This window comes from Ovis aries, chromosome X (genome assembly GCF_016772045.2).
Source record: "Ovis aries strain OAR_USU_Benz2616 breed Rambouillet chromosome X, ARS-UI_Ramb_v3.0, whole genome shotgun sequence".
Classification (NCBI taxonomy): Eukaryota; Metazoa; Chordata; class Mammalia; order Artiodactyla; family Bovidae; genus Ovis; species Ovis aries.
The window spans coordinates 86,245,151-86,257,904 of NC_056080.1; the positions used below are offsets into that span (position 1 = coordinate 86,245,151).

The window sequence follows — 12,754 nt, forward strand, 5'->3', positions numbered from 1 at the left end:
CCACCAGGAGGCTGGCCTTGGGCATGCTGTGCCCATCACTCACCAGCCCATTGCAGGCGAGGCCCAGGGTGGGGACTAGCGTGTAGATGCGCTTCCTGCGGTCCACCTCCCTCACGTCCACGCCGAAAACCAGCTGCAGGCACTCTGAGGCTTGGCGGAAGGCCTCAGGGAAGTGGTGCCCGTCCTCTCTGAGGACCATGTTCAGGATTTCATCCTTCGTGGTTGGCTCCTTGGTGTGATACTTGAGGAGCAGGAAGCACACCAGCTCCAGCACCAGCAGATGCAGTGGGTCTGGGTGCGAGGACTTGGCACCTTCCTGGTCCCACTGGGTGCTCTCGGCCCCTCATCTTGGCTGCTGGAGGCCTCATCTTTGGATTGGCTCAGTGGAGCGGCAGCTGTGGTGGGGGCGGGGTGGGGGAGGCACCCTGAGGGCTCGGGGGGGGGCGGGAAATGGGTGCTTCCACATCAGCCAGCTCCAGCTCCTCCAGGGTGCCCAGGAACAGGACAGAGGAGGAGGAGGAAAGCAAGGAGAAGGGGGAAAGGTATGCGGCCTCCGCCTCCTCCTCCTCCTCCTCCACCTCCTCCTCCTCCACCTCCTCCTTCTCCCACTAAATGAACTGTCCCACCACTGGGCTCTCAGCCTCCCTTGGGTCCTGAAGGTTGGCCTCACTCTCCTCATGGAGCTCGCTCATCCCAGGCATGACTGGGATCAAACCACAGACAGAAGTGAGGCAGGGGGACAGATGGGGACCACGGGCCTGTGGAAGAGAGGTGTGTGAGTGGCCTCAGCTGAGAAACCCACCCTGGGTGGACTGACACAGGCCACTGACAGGTCTCCTCTTGAGCGGTGCTCTCGGGCCTCACAGGGATGTTCCCCTGGGCAGTCTGTCTTCTGTTAAAGTGAAGGAGGAAGTGAGGTGTCTCCCAAGGGTGCAGTCAGCACAGCCCGAGGTTCCGGGGCTGATACGGTGAGGGGAATTGGGCCTTGTGGGGTCCCGTCTGTTCTGGGGTGGGAGTCCCTGATGCACACTCAGGGGACCCACCTCACCTAGACTCCTGGCACTGCCTGGACCGCCTCTGCTCTGCAACCTGCGGACAGAAGCTTCAGACCTGTGCTTTCACCTCTGGGTTCCTGGAGCCCCTGTGAGAGGAAACAAGGGGGTACCTCGGCCATAGACTGTGGCATGGCGCTGGGGCCCTTGGTGCTGACAGGAGGACTGGGCTGGACTCGGTGAGGTTCCCCTTGTCCTGAGGTGAGTGGTTCCCCCCTGTGCTCACAGAGGGCCCTCCACTTCCTCCTGGCAGTGTCTGGGCCCTCCTGTCTGTTCTCCTGAGGCAAAATTCTCAAGACAATTTCCCTGTACTGAAAGGAAGAAAGAGAGGGGCCCTGAATACTGGTCACGCCTGCCCAGGGGCTAACAGGGCTCACAAGGGACAACAAGGGGTGGCCAAACTCTGTGGAGTGCCTCTGCGCTGGGACGACGGGGAGTCACGTGAGTCTCCACCTTGACACCCTGAAAGGACCCTCTGTTGACTGTGACCCATCTCTTTAAGCAAAGGCCTTAACATTCATGACACCAGAGGTGAGAACACTCAATGCACCCACCTATTCTGGGCCACCCCTGTGTCAACAAAGGGACACGGCAGGCTGGGCTCCATGTACTGTGTGTGAGGAGGCGGTCTCCCCAGTGTTCCCGTGACCTCTGCATGGGCCTGAGTCCAGACCCTCAAAGGAAGGCCCCTGGCCTTGACCAACCATCTGGCTGAGGAGGTGGGCCTCAGGGTTCCAATGGTTTCTAGGGCTGGTAGGAGGGATTTCTGTGGCCCCCTCTCTGTGGTGGGGATTGGGGTTCCCCACTTCTCCACAGGGTCCTCACCTTGACTCCTGGTGACGCTGGGACTCCTCCTGCTGCTGAGCAGACATGCTCCCCAGATGGCTGCCCCAGCGAAGTCCCCTCCGGGCCCGCCTCCACCACAGGCGCTCCCCACCCCCACCACACAGGGTCCCCACTGTTCTGGGGGAGGCTGATCCTCAGTCCATCCTCAGGACCTTCGCTCTGATTGCCATCTAGCCTGGCCTGACCCATGCTGACTGAGTTCCCCTGAAGCCTGAGCTCTCCAGAAACCCCCAGAGCTCCCTTCCAAGTACCTTGGCAGCAAGAGTGCATCACCCTGGCCTCCGTGCTGGGCTCCAGCGGGGATACAGCAGACCGCCCTGCAGGGAGGTTCCCTTCTTTCTGAGCAGGGGACCTGGCAGTCCTCCCCAAGGGCAGGCTCAGGCCTTTCCTGCCCAGGCTCACCCTGGGGCCCCTCGAACTCAGCCCCATCCCCCCGAACCCTGAGGTGCTGCAGTTGGGAGGGGGATGTTTCCTAGGGACCTTCCTAGGTGACCTCCTCCGGGTCCTCCCTCACTGTCTGATGGAGCCCGGGCCCCTCCCTCTGCCCACCTGCAGCCTCCTGACCCCTCAACCCAGACCTGCAGCTGGTCCAGATGGAGAGGCTGCCCTCAGGGGGCAGCGCCTGGAGCCACACGCCCAGGCTCCAGGGTGACAGCAGAGCCGGAGAGGGGGACGCTGGGTTCTCGAGTCCAGGGGCCGACTCTCCCTCAGGGTCTCCACCTAACATCCCTGCAGGTCCTAGTGGCCCGTCTTCATGCAGACAGCCCACTCCTCACACCAGGACCCCAACCTCTCTAAGACCCAGATGCGGAAGCTGGGACACACCACATTTGCTCCTCTCGCCTGGGGGTCACCCAGGCCTGGAGGCAGGGGCGGGTTTTGCTGGGGTCACCTCTGTTCTGGGGTCCGGGGCCCCCTAAATCCTCCCTCAGCGTCCTCATGTTCACTTTGGTCCCATGTAACCCTCCCCTCTGCCCACCTGGGTGCCCACCCCTATCCCAGGCTCCCAGTCTCTCTGGGACCCAGATGAGGATGTTGGCACAGGCTGCTTATCCTGCCCTGTGGCCTCCCACAGCTGAGCGCAGGGCCAGGTTCTCTGGGACACTCCAGGCTCACCCATATTCTGGAGTCCAGGGTCCCCTCAGTGCACCCTCAGGGTCCTCACTTTCTGACCCAGTAGTCCCTAGGCTTCTCATCTGCCCACCTGAGCCCCCCTCCCACCCCACGGCAACAAGTCGCAGTCTGGCTGAATCCTAATGTGAATGTCAGGACGCCCTGCCACGTGCCCATCCGCCTGGGGCCTCCCAGGCCTGACGGCAGGAGTGGGCTTCTCTGGACACCCCACTTTCCTACTCCCCAATTTTCAGGACTCCAAGAGCCCTTCACTCCTGCCTCTGCTCCTCATCTCGGCTCCCTTCAGGACCTGGGCTCCTCCCTCTGCCCATTTGAATTTTCTGCCCTGAGACTCAGGCCCTCCCCCTCCGGTCCCCATTGCAACAAGCCCACTCGGGGTCTCCCAGGAAGGATGCAGATCCTGTGGGGTCTTAGTCCTCCCTCAGGCTCCTCTCCTGACACCACCCCCCCCATATGGCTGGCTTCCTCTCTACTGGACTGGACCCTCCTCCCAGACCCAGGCCTGCACTTCCTCACACCTCTGAGGCAGACAGAACTCGGGTGACATCACATTGGAATCCGTGGCTCAGGGACTGCCAGGGCTGAGCTGGGAGTGGAGCTGGATTCTCTGGAGCCCCTGGGCAGAGGCCCCTCCCCAGAACTCACTCCTGAGGGTCCTCACTTGGGAGTCCTTGAGGAAATGCTGGCTGCAACGGGCTCCCTCCCAGTCGGGTCTGCAACTCCATGCAGCTGCACCCCGAGTGCAGAGTGACTCTGCGTCCCAGACTGGAAGCTGGAGGGGGTGCTGAAGCGCCCCTGGCTGCAGAGGAGGGTCCCCGAGGAAGCACACCTTCCAGTGTTGCCTCCCTGCCCGCAGCCAGACTTAGTTTGTTCTAAGATTCCTTCTCTGCAAGGAAGAGGCTGAGCAGCGGGGTCTGCGGAGGTCTTTTGAATCAAGTTTTCTAACTTTTCACAGTTCAGAGCACTGATTTTCACTCTCATAAGCTGCCTTCAGTGTCCGAATTATGTTTCACATCTTGCCAAATTTCAGGAAAGAGCATCCACTCTTACGCTGCCTGACTCACTCTGATGCTCAGTGCTATTCTCTTATTTCTAGTGCAATCTTTATCTGCTGTTTAAAGCGTACATCTCGGAAAGGCCAGTCCTCACCCTAAGGTGAGGTGATTTCAAGTGGTTATTAGCACAGACACTGCAGCCTTCCTGGCTCAATCGCCCCATTCTTTGTGCTGTCCTGATCTTACCCTGTGGCTTCTGGCATCTGTGGTCTGAGACACTGTCTCCCAATTTACACAATGAAATATGGGCAGAAGCTTAAACTTTCCTGTTACCCATCCAGTCACCTGCTTCTATGCAGGCTACAGCTATATAGATATAAATACATTTAATTTCGTTCACTCTCCCTTCTTAGTGTCTCAGGATTTCTTTTGGGGACGGAAGACAGAAGCTCAAGATTGACTGTCCTTTTGGTAGATAAGTTTATAGCACTAATCTTGTAAATCTACTTAAAAAAAGGAACATTGGTATTGTCACAGAATTCTGTTTCCCATCATTGGATTTGCTCTCCTGCTCTTTTTATTGGGGAACTCTTGAACTTGAGTCTACCAGTAAGCTTGTGTAATGCCTCCATAGTGATCTTGTCTACATATTTGTTAGGATTCTTTTTAGATACCTTTTGCAATTTATTACAATTTTAATGAGGCATTTTCTATTACATGTTCTACATAGCTCTTGCTCTTGCAGGGCATAGCACTTAATTTGGCTGTGGAAATATTCCATCCCCTATTTTTCTGAAGTCTCTTATTCATTTGACCTTTCCAAGGGCTCATTCTTTTGAATTTGCTAGATAGATGATCACATTGCAATATGAAATATTATTTTTTCAGTATAAATTTATATTGCAAAATATAAAGATATTATATTTATATAACTCTGGTTTTCTGTTTCAGGGCAGCTTCAAAAATTAGACGGGATAGATAACATACTTACAGGACTTGTCCCTAGCAAGAACGCCTCTAACATTTCACATTGCTGTATGTATACATATGTGTATATATGAATATATATACATGATTTATGCATGCTCTATGTTTATATATGTGTGCACACACATATGTGTATATACAGCTATGTATTTATAGTTATTTTCAGTTGCTGGTTTATTAAATTCAAATGCGCTTTAACAACACTGCATTGTACTCTCTGGCCCATGTTTAATGGTTTGGACATCATATGTCCTTTTGCTTTGTCTATGCCTCACCTATTTTTTGTGGATATAGATGATTTTCCTTGTCTGAATCAAGTCTCCTCCTTCTTATCTGGAAATACAGCTCCTATGGAGTCATAGGTCTTCTGCTGGCCTGCTTGTGGGTGGGCTTGGACCTGATATGGCAGGCTGTAGGGCTACAGTGGACCTGGGGCTGCTTCCTTTTCACTGTTGGGTGCAGCCCAATCCTGGCGACCCTGGCTACAGAGCCTGTGTTCCTGGAATGGGTGCTAGCCATCTGGTAGGCAGAGCTGGTCCCAGGGTTTCTGACTGCCAGCCTTGGGTTTGCTGAAGTTGGTGCCAGCCCACTGGTGGATGGGGCAGGGCTTGGACCTCTGGCTGAGGAGCTGAGGGTCCCCAAGCTTGTGTGGGCACACTGGTGGCTGAAGCACCATCCTGGGCACCCTGGTGGCAGGGCCAGGTCCTGTGTAGGCGGGGGACTCTGAGGGTCCTAATGCAAATGCCCTGCTGGTGGGTGAGGCTGTGGCCATGCTCCCCTATTTGCTTGGTCTGAGTCTGCCCAGTAGTGATGCCAACAAGCTGCCTGGTGGGGCTGAGACATCTTGCTAATAAGTGAGATGGAGGATTTCAAAATAGCACTTGCCAGCACCCATGTCCTTTTGTAGAACGCAGGCCCTCAAGTGGCTGCTACCAGCAGCTCTGCCCCAGGGTGAGCTCCATTTACCTACTGCCTCTCCAGGAGCTCTCAGAGATGAGCAGGTGGGTCTCACGCAGGCTTTCTCAAATTTCTGCATCCACACAGAGTCTTGGAGTGGGTGAGGTTTACTGTATGTACTTGAAGAGTGGAGTCTCTAGCTGCTAAAGCTGCCTGGCTCTCCTTAGCGTAAGCCCGCTTCCCTTCAAGCCAAATGTTTTGTGGGCATGTTGTCCCGGTGCATGACCTACAGGCTAAGTGCCCAGCGTGGGGCTCGGATCCCTCACTTCCTGGGAAGAACATCAGCACTGGTGATTATCCTACCGTGTGTGCATTGCCCACTCAGGGTACGGCTCTTGACTATACCATGAGTCTGCCCAGCTTACCAATCCTGATATGGTTGCCTTTCTATAGTGTGTGTGTGTGTGTGTGTGTGTGTGTGTGTGTGTGTGTGTGTGTGCATGTATATAAATATATAATTCTAGACATATTAAATTCTATATATTTTTTATATATAAAATTATATTATTTTCATCACAGACTATTGCTCAATCTGTGTGTGTGTGTGCATGTATATAAATATATAATTCTAGACATATTAAATTCTATATATTTTTATATATAAAATTATATTATTTTCATCACAGACTATTGCTCAATCTTCAGTGTCATACTGTTCTTCAAGAAGACCATTGAGCTATCAATGGTGAGTTGATCACAATATCTCACTTCCATCCTTGAAGGAGGAGAGGACTATCTTCGCTGAAATTGATAGGAACACATTCTCGATGTGGGTTTCGCTTTCCTGCTTGCAGTGCATTGTCTGGTGCCACTATTTGAGGGCTCACAGAATGCAGGGCTGAGTGACACAGAATATTTCACCAAACCATCCAGGACCAGGAAATCCCCTAGTAGCACACCAGGGGCTGAGAGGGCAAGTGGCCATGGGATACAGAGTCGCTATCTCAGCCCCTACTTTCCAGAAGCTGCTGGTCTTCTGGAGCAATGGAATGACCTCTACAAAGCACACGTGATGTGCACACTGGGATATGGGAGCCCATGGTGCTGGGTTGTCACCCTCCAGGGACCGGACATGCTCCACATCTGTCATCCTTAGTTCCCCCACGAGGTAAGATACATGGTCCTTGAACCAGAGATATAGTAACCCCACAGATCACCACTCTCACTGACCCATGACCTCACCTACCATCCATCACTCCCAGTGACCCACGGGGAACTTCTACTTCCGGTCTCCCAAGAATAGGTTCTATAGTTCCAGAGCAGGACTATCCACATTAGCCACATCTAGCTAGTTACTTTTGACTTCACATTATGTTAAAGGCCCTGGGTCACACTAAGCACATTTGAGTTCACAATACCCAGCCTTATGTGGCTACTGGTTACCTTATTGCTGGTGGTGACACAAGACAGGCTGTTCCCAAAGCAGGAAGGTTCCCCCAGGAGATACGATAGTAGTCCTACTGACCTATGAGCCACGGTTGCCACCTGGGCACTTTGGGCTCCTCCTGATAGGAGACCAACACACACAGAGAATTGTCCCCATCCCAGCAGGCAGTGCCGACCTTGATCCTAAGGAGTGTGCGGGTTACTCTGGCACAGGGGGGACAGTCAGGAAACATCTCTAACAGCCAGGTGATGTGTCTTGTGTTCCTGCGGTGAAGACAAGAGTCTTCTCTTGTGTTTCAGTGGTGAACTGACAGGTCCAAGAGCAAGGGTCTGAGAAGGGCATCGGTTCCAGGGTTTCAGAACCCTGAGCGACAAACTCTGTATTACATCACCAGGGAATCCACTGGAAATGGCCAAGGTCCTGGCTGAGAGTACAGGGGATTTAGAACGGCTCTCAGGCAAGAGAGAGTGACCATCAGTTGTGGTGCAGCAGCTGCTGCAACTGTGAGGGCCCAGCATTTGTCCAGTCTTTCTCTCGGAGCTTCTTTAGGAGAGGAGACCAACCAGAATCCTCAAGGAGCTGTCCTCAGATGAGGCAATCTCTCTAAATGAAAGGAGTGTATGTCAGTGTTGGGAGGGGTGGATTAGAGTGGATGCTGTGGTACCACCCAGATCTCCTCTTTATAACTAGCCCACTCTTTTGTGCAGGCCCACCAGTGTGATGGATGAGGATTCAGAGCAAAAGTCTTCTCCAAATTCGCCCTCCACTGAAGGGGACTGCCTCCCTGGGGACAGCTCGTTGTGAGAGAGACTACTCACAGGATCAGTGTGGGGAGGATACAGCGGCCTGACCCCGCCACCTGGACTAAGCTGATCTCTGCAGAGTCTTCCCTTTTCATGTCTGCCTTCTGAAAATTACTATGACCACGGTGGTCTGAAATGGCACCAGAAGTGAACAACAGAATGAAAGGCAAGTTAGACACAGAGACTTAGCCTTTGGAGGTTGAAGTCATGGGCAGGGGCCATCTCTGTGCCCTGTCAGAAATTCTAGGAGTATGAATCCCAAGTATTTGTGTTGGACTCAATCACAAAGCTATATCTCAAGGCTTCTGTGCCCTGATGGTTATTTCAGCAAGTCAGATCATCTTCTTGTGCCAGCGAATAAATGGTACAGAATGAGTAAGCATTTACCACTACTGTTGGAGAAGGCAGTGGCACTCCACTCCAGTGTTCTTGCCTGGAGAATCCCAGGGATGGGGGAGCCTGGTGGGCTGCCGTCTATGGGGTCGCACAGAGTTGGACACGACTGAAGCGACTTAGCAGCAGCAGCAGAAGCAATCACTACAATTATGATTAAAGTATTTATGCATCACACAGTAAGGCAGAGGAGTATGGATGGATGGACTCAAAGTTAGACATTTTCACCCGGCCTCCTGTGTGCATTTCATGGGGCACAAGGAAGGGGCTTCAGGCTGGGTACTTACAAATGTTAGTATCCCCTGTGACAAGGGGTAGGTCAGCTGCAGTTGAGGCACTTACAATCAGCCTCTTGTTTACTCTCTGAAATGAATAAAACAATAGAGACAGCGTAAATAGCCAGTGTTTGTCTCTTATAAATACCTAAAGTAACAGTCATGGCAAGGACAGAGGGGCAAAACCTCGTTAGAGTAAAGGATAAAGGGATCTCCACTCCCGCATCTTTTGGGACAAGGGAGACACCGGACATGTGAAGCAAGGCTCCTTGTGGGTCAAAAGTCAAGGGATAATGCCAGACCATAATGAGTCTTGCCCCTCATGGAAACCTTCACTTCGAGATCCATCTTGGCTGAGGGATGTGTGTATGAATCCAGGAGAGTGTCCCAGGGAGGTCAGGTATGGAAAAAGAAACCATTTGATAGGCCTGAAGGAAGACAAAAATCCAGAAGGACTGCCTCATATAAATGACTTGACCGCCCCTTGACTGTGCTCCTGCTCACGGGGGGTGACATCCACACTCTTTCTCTCCAGGATTGCATCTCTGCCTTGCTTCTGTCTCAACTAAACCATTTCTTTCTGTGCTCTCCCACTTGTGCTATGTTTCTAATAATAAAGTCTGTACCTGCATTTACAGTTTCTGCCTCTGTGATAAATGCACTTTTCACTGGAGGCAATGATCCATGAAACAATAGCATTCAGCCTCTAGCCCTCGCTAGTCTCCTGGCTAGGATTCCGGGCTCTCATCCAGGGTACCCAGGTTCAATTCCTGGGCAGGGAATTAAGATGTCACTTCGCTCAAACACTCACTGCTGCCTCCCGAGATCAGTACCATTGGGAGGATCCCAGGTCCTCACCTTGGCCCTGAATGGACGGCGCCTGGACAGAGCTTCCATCAGTCAGTTAGGAAGAAGTCTTTCCTGCTTCTTGGGACCTCAGCCCCATGGAAGTGGCACAACTTTCCTTCAGAATATCTTTCCACACCACGCCAGATACCAGCACAAATGGGATGCTTTTTCCCCAAACAATGTGCTACTGTTATTTATCTGAAAAGGTTTTTTTCTGTCTTTGTATTTAAACTGGTGAGTTGATCATGTATTTATTCCCAAACTGTTGGAGGTTTACCTAGGATCCCATGTTCCCTGCAGGCAGCTTCTAGGAAGCAGAGGAGAAGAGACGTGAACAAGGACCTGGAGTCTCTCCCCCGCCCTGCAGTGTGCTCGGTGCTCAACAGACAGCAGTCGGTAGGTGTAGCTTGTGATGAAGATGATTCCCTTCGTGTTTGAGGAGTTTTTGAGAAAGCCAAAGTGCCTTGAATCCCCAACTGTTTCTAGTCACCCCTCTGTGCTGGCACTTTCAAATGTAAGATCTGATTTAGCTTCCAAGGCTCCCGGGAATGTCAGGGAGGGGTCCCCCGGCTCCCTCCCGTGCTCGTTCTGCCCTCCCCTCTGCAGTGATGCTGCCCACAGTCCCAGCGAGCTGAGGATGTGCCCCTGGCTCCTGATGCCAGGCACAGTCTCCCCCGGGAGTCCCGGCTGCCTCCACACAGTGGGACTTGCCTGCACACCTCCACAGGTGACCTTAGGCTCCCGACAGCCATGAGCTTCATGAGGGCAGGTATCAGACAAGTGACAGTGAGAGGACAAGGGCAGTGGGCATTTTATTCATAAACTCTAGCTAGGATATGCACAATGCTACACTTTTCACCTTCAAGGAGAATTCTGAGGTGTGTGAATTCAAGTTCAGTGCAGATTTTGCCACTGTGGTTTCCATAATCCCTCCTCATCTATGGCTTTAGGGCCTGACCACCTGGATAAGCTGATCCATTAGGTTAAGTGAACAGCCACCAGTTTTAAAGAAGACACTCCATTAAAATCCTACCAAAAGTTTGGGGATGCTTACCAAGACGTCTTCAACTATATTCTCCAAGACTGGGTAGATTGTGCAGCAAACCAAAGTCCACTCACCCCTCCCCATTTGGCAAATTTTTGGTGTAGCTAGATCAAGCAGCATAAACAGGTGTCTAACTCTCCCTGACCGCAGCGTAACTTCCCTTCCTGCCCCAGGAAATTTATCTAGGACAGAAGCGGATCTCCTAATGTGTATGTCCCATTTCAGAGTTTCTTCTCACCCATAAGACACTGTGTATACCTGGCTGCTGCCACCATTCACCCTCATCACCATCACCTCCCACAGAATGAACCCAGCTTCCCAAAGCCCCAAACCACCCTGGACCAGGCACCGACACTCAAGTGCTCCCTGTGCACCCTGCCCCTGGTTGCCTTGTTCTGTGGAACTAGGGGATGTCTGTCCACCTTCCTCATGGGACTGCAGCTCTCAGATCATCACTCTAGGTGTTGGGGTGTCCTGCTTCTCCTAGTGTCCCCACTGTTAACACAGGGCCTTCCACAGAGCACAGGCTCCATGAAGGTCTGTGGAATAAATGAGCCAGAGCGGGACACTTATTATAAAGTCAAATTAGGCTTTTTGTACTTTCTTAAATAATAACTTGAAAAACTCCAATTGAACAGAGATAGTTTAGCTGCATAAAATGACAGACAAGAAGTACAGAGGAACTCACCTCAAATATATTTTATTTCTTAATTCTTACTAAGTCATATTATATTTCCAAAATAGTTATATTCCAAGCCCATGTAATCTTGTTCAGGGTGACAAAATAAAATGAAAGTGTTCACAATCACTTTTACAAAACAGCAAAACTCTTGTTCTTGAACTGGGTAAGCACAAACACACTGTGATCAATGTTATTGACATAGTTAGACACTGAGGCTTATTAAGCCTCCGATTAAAAGGAATAACATTTGAAACAATTCTAAAGGAAACAGAAATGAATCTCCATGTCATTGTAGAGAAGAGGAAGCCAAAGATGCTACACACCTGTTCCCTCAACTGGCCCAGGCTGTCACGACTGAGAAGGCTGAAGGCTCCCTCTTCCAACACAGAGGGAAGGATCAGCCTCCCTTCCTAACCCCAGGACAAGCTGCCGGATGCGGGCCTGAAAGGAGCCTGGCTGCTGCTCTGGCTCAGGGCCCCTCTTCCTCCTCCCTCACAGCTATGCACACCGGGGTGGGAAGAACCTGGGACGCCTTCCATTGACCCTGTGCATATAGTCCTTGACTTGCTGCTTGCTGGTCTCTGCATAGGCCCGGGGACCCCACAGGAACTCGTAATGAGCAGGGTGGCTGTAAGGCACCTGACGGTACTCCAGGTACCCTGCCTGCACCCACACTTGGGTCAGCAGCTCCTTGGGCTCCCCATAGATGCAGTGCTCTATGCCAGGAAATACCCCCATCTTGCTGAGTGCTCCCCAGACCTTCTCCTCACAGACCCGGTCCCCTGCTACGAGAATCAGGCTCAGGACCGTCACCAGGAGGCCAGCTTTTGGTATGCTCTGCCCACCCCTCTGCATCTCATTGAGGGTGAGGCCCAGGGTGGCGACCATGACATAGATGTGCTCTCTGTGGTCCACCTCTTTCATATCCACGCCAAAGGCCAGCTGCAGGCACTGTGTAGCTTTACGGAAGACCACTGGGAAGTGGGCCTGGTTATCCCTGAGGACCCTATTCAGCATTTCAGCCTGGAAAATCGGCTCCTTGGTGCCATACTTGAGGAGCAGGAACTCCAGTAGTTCAGCCGTCATCACATTCACAGCCTGCTTGAACAAGATCTCCGCATCCACGGCGGCAGAGGAAGATGAGTCTGGAGGGAAGGAGGCCAGAGGGGTTGAGGCATCCTCCGCCTCAGCCCCCAGGAGCTGCGCCTCCACTGGGCCCTGGGCCTGGATTTGGCCCTGAAGGTCTTCCTCAGAAGTGCAGAGCTCATTCGTCGGGACCACAGGCATGATGACTGGGGTCTTGTGCCCAGTGGGGGTGTGGCAGGGGAAAAATGGAGACCGCTGACCTG

At 52.4% G+C, this 12,754-nt stretch overlaps 1 pseudogene; it reads right to left on the minus strand.

The window, feature by feature from the left end:
• Positions 1-11,874: 11,874 nt before the first annotated feature.
• LOC114111647 (melanoma-associated antigen 10-like) lies at positions 11,875-12,692 on the minus strand (annotated as a pseudogene).
• Positions 12,693-12,754: the final 62 nt, after the last annotated feature.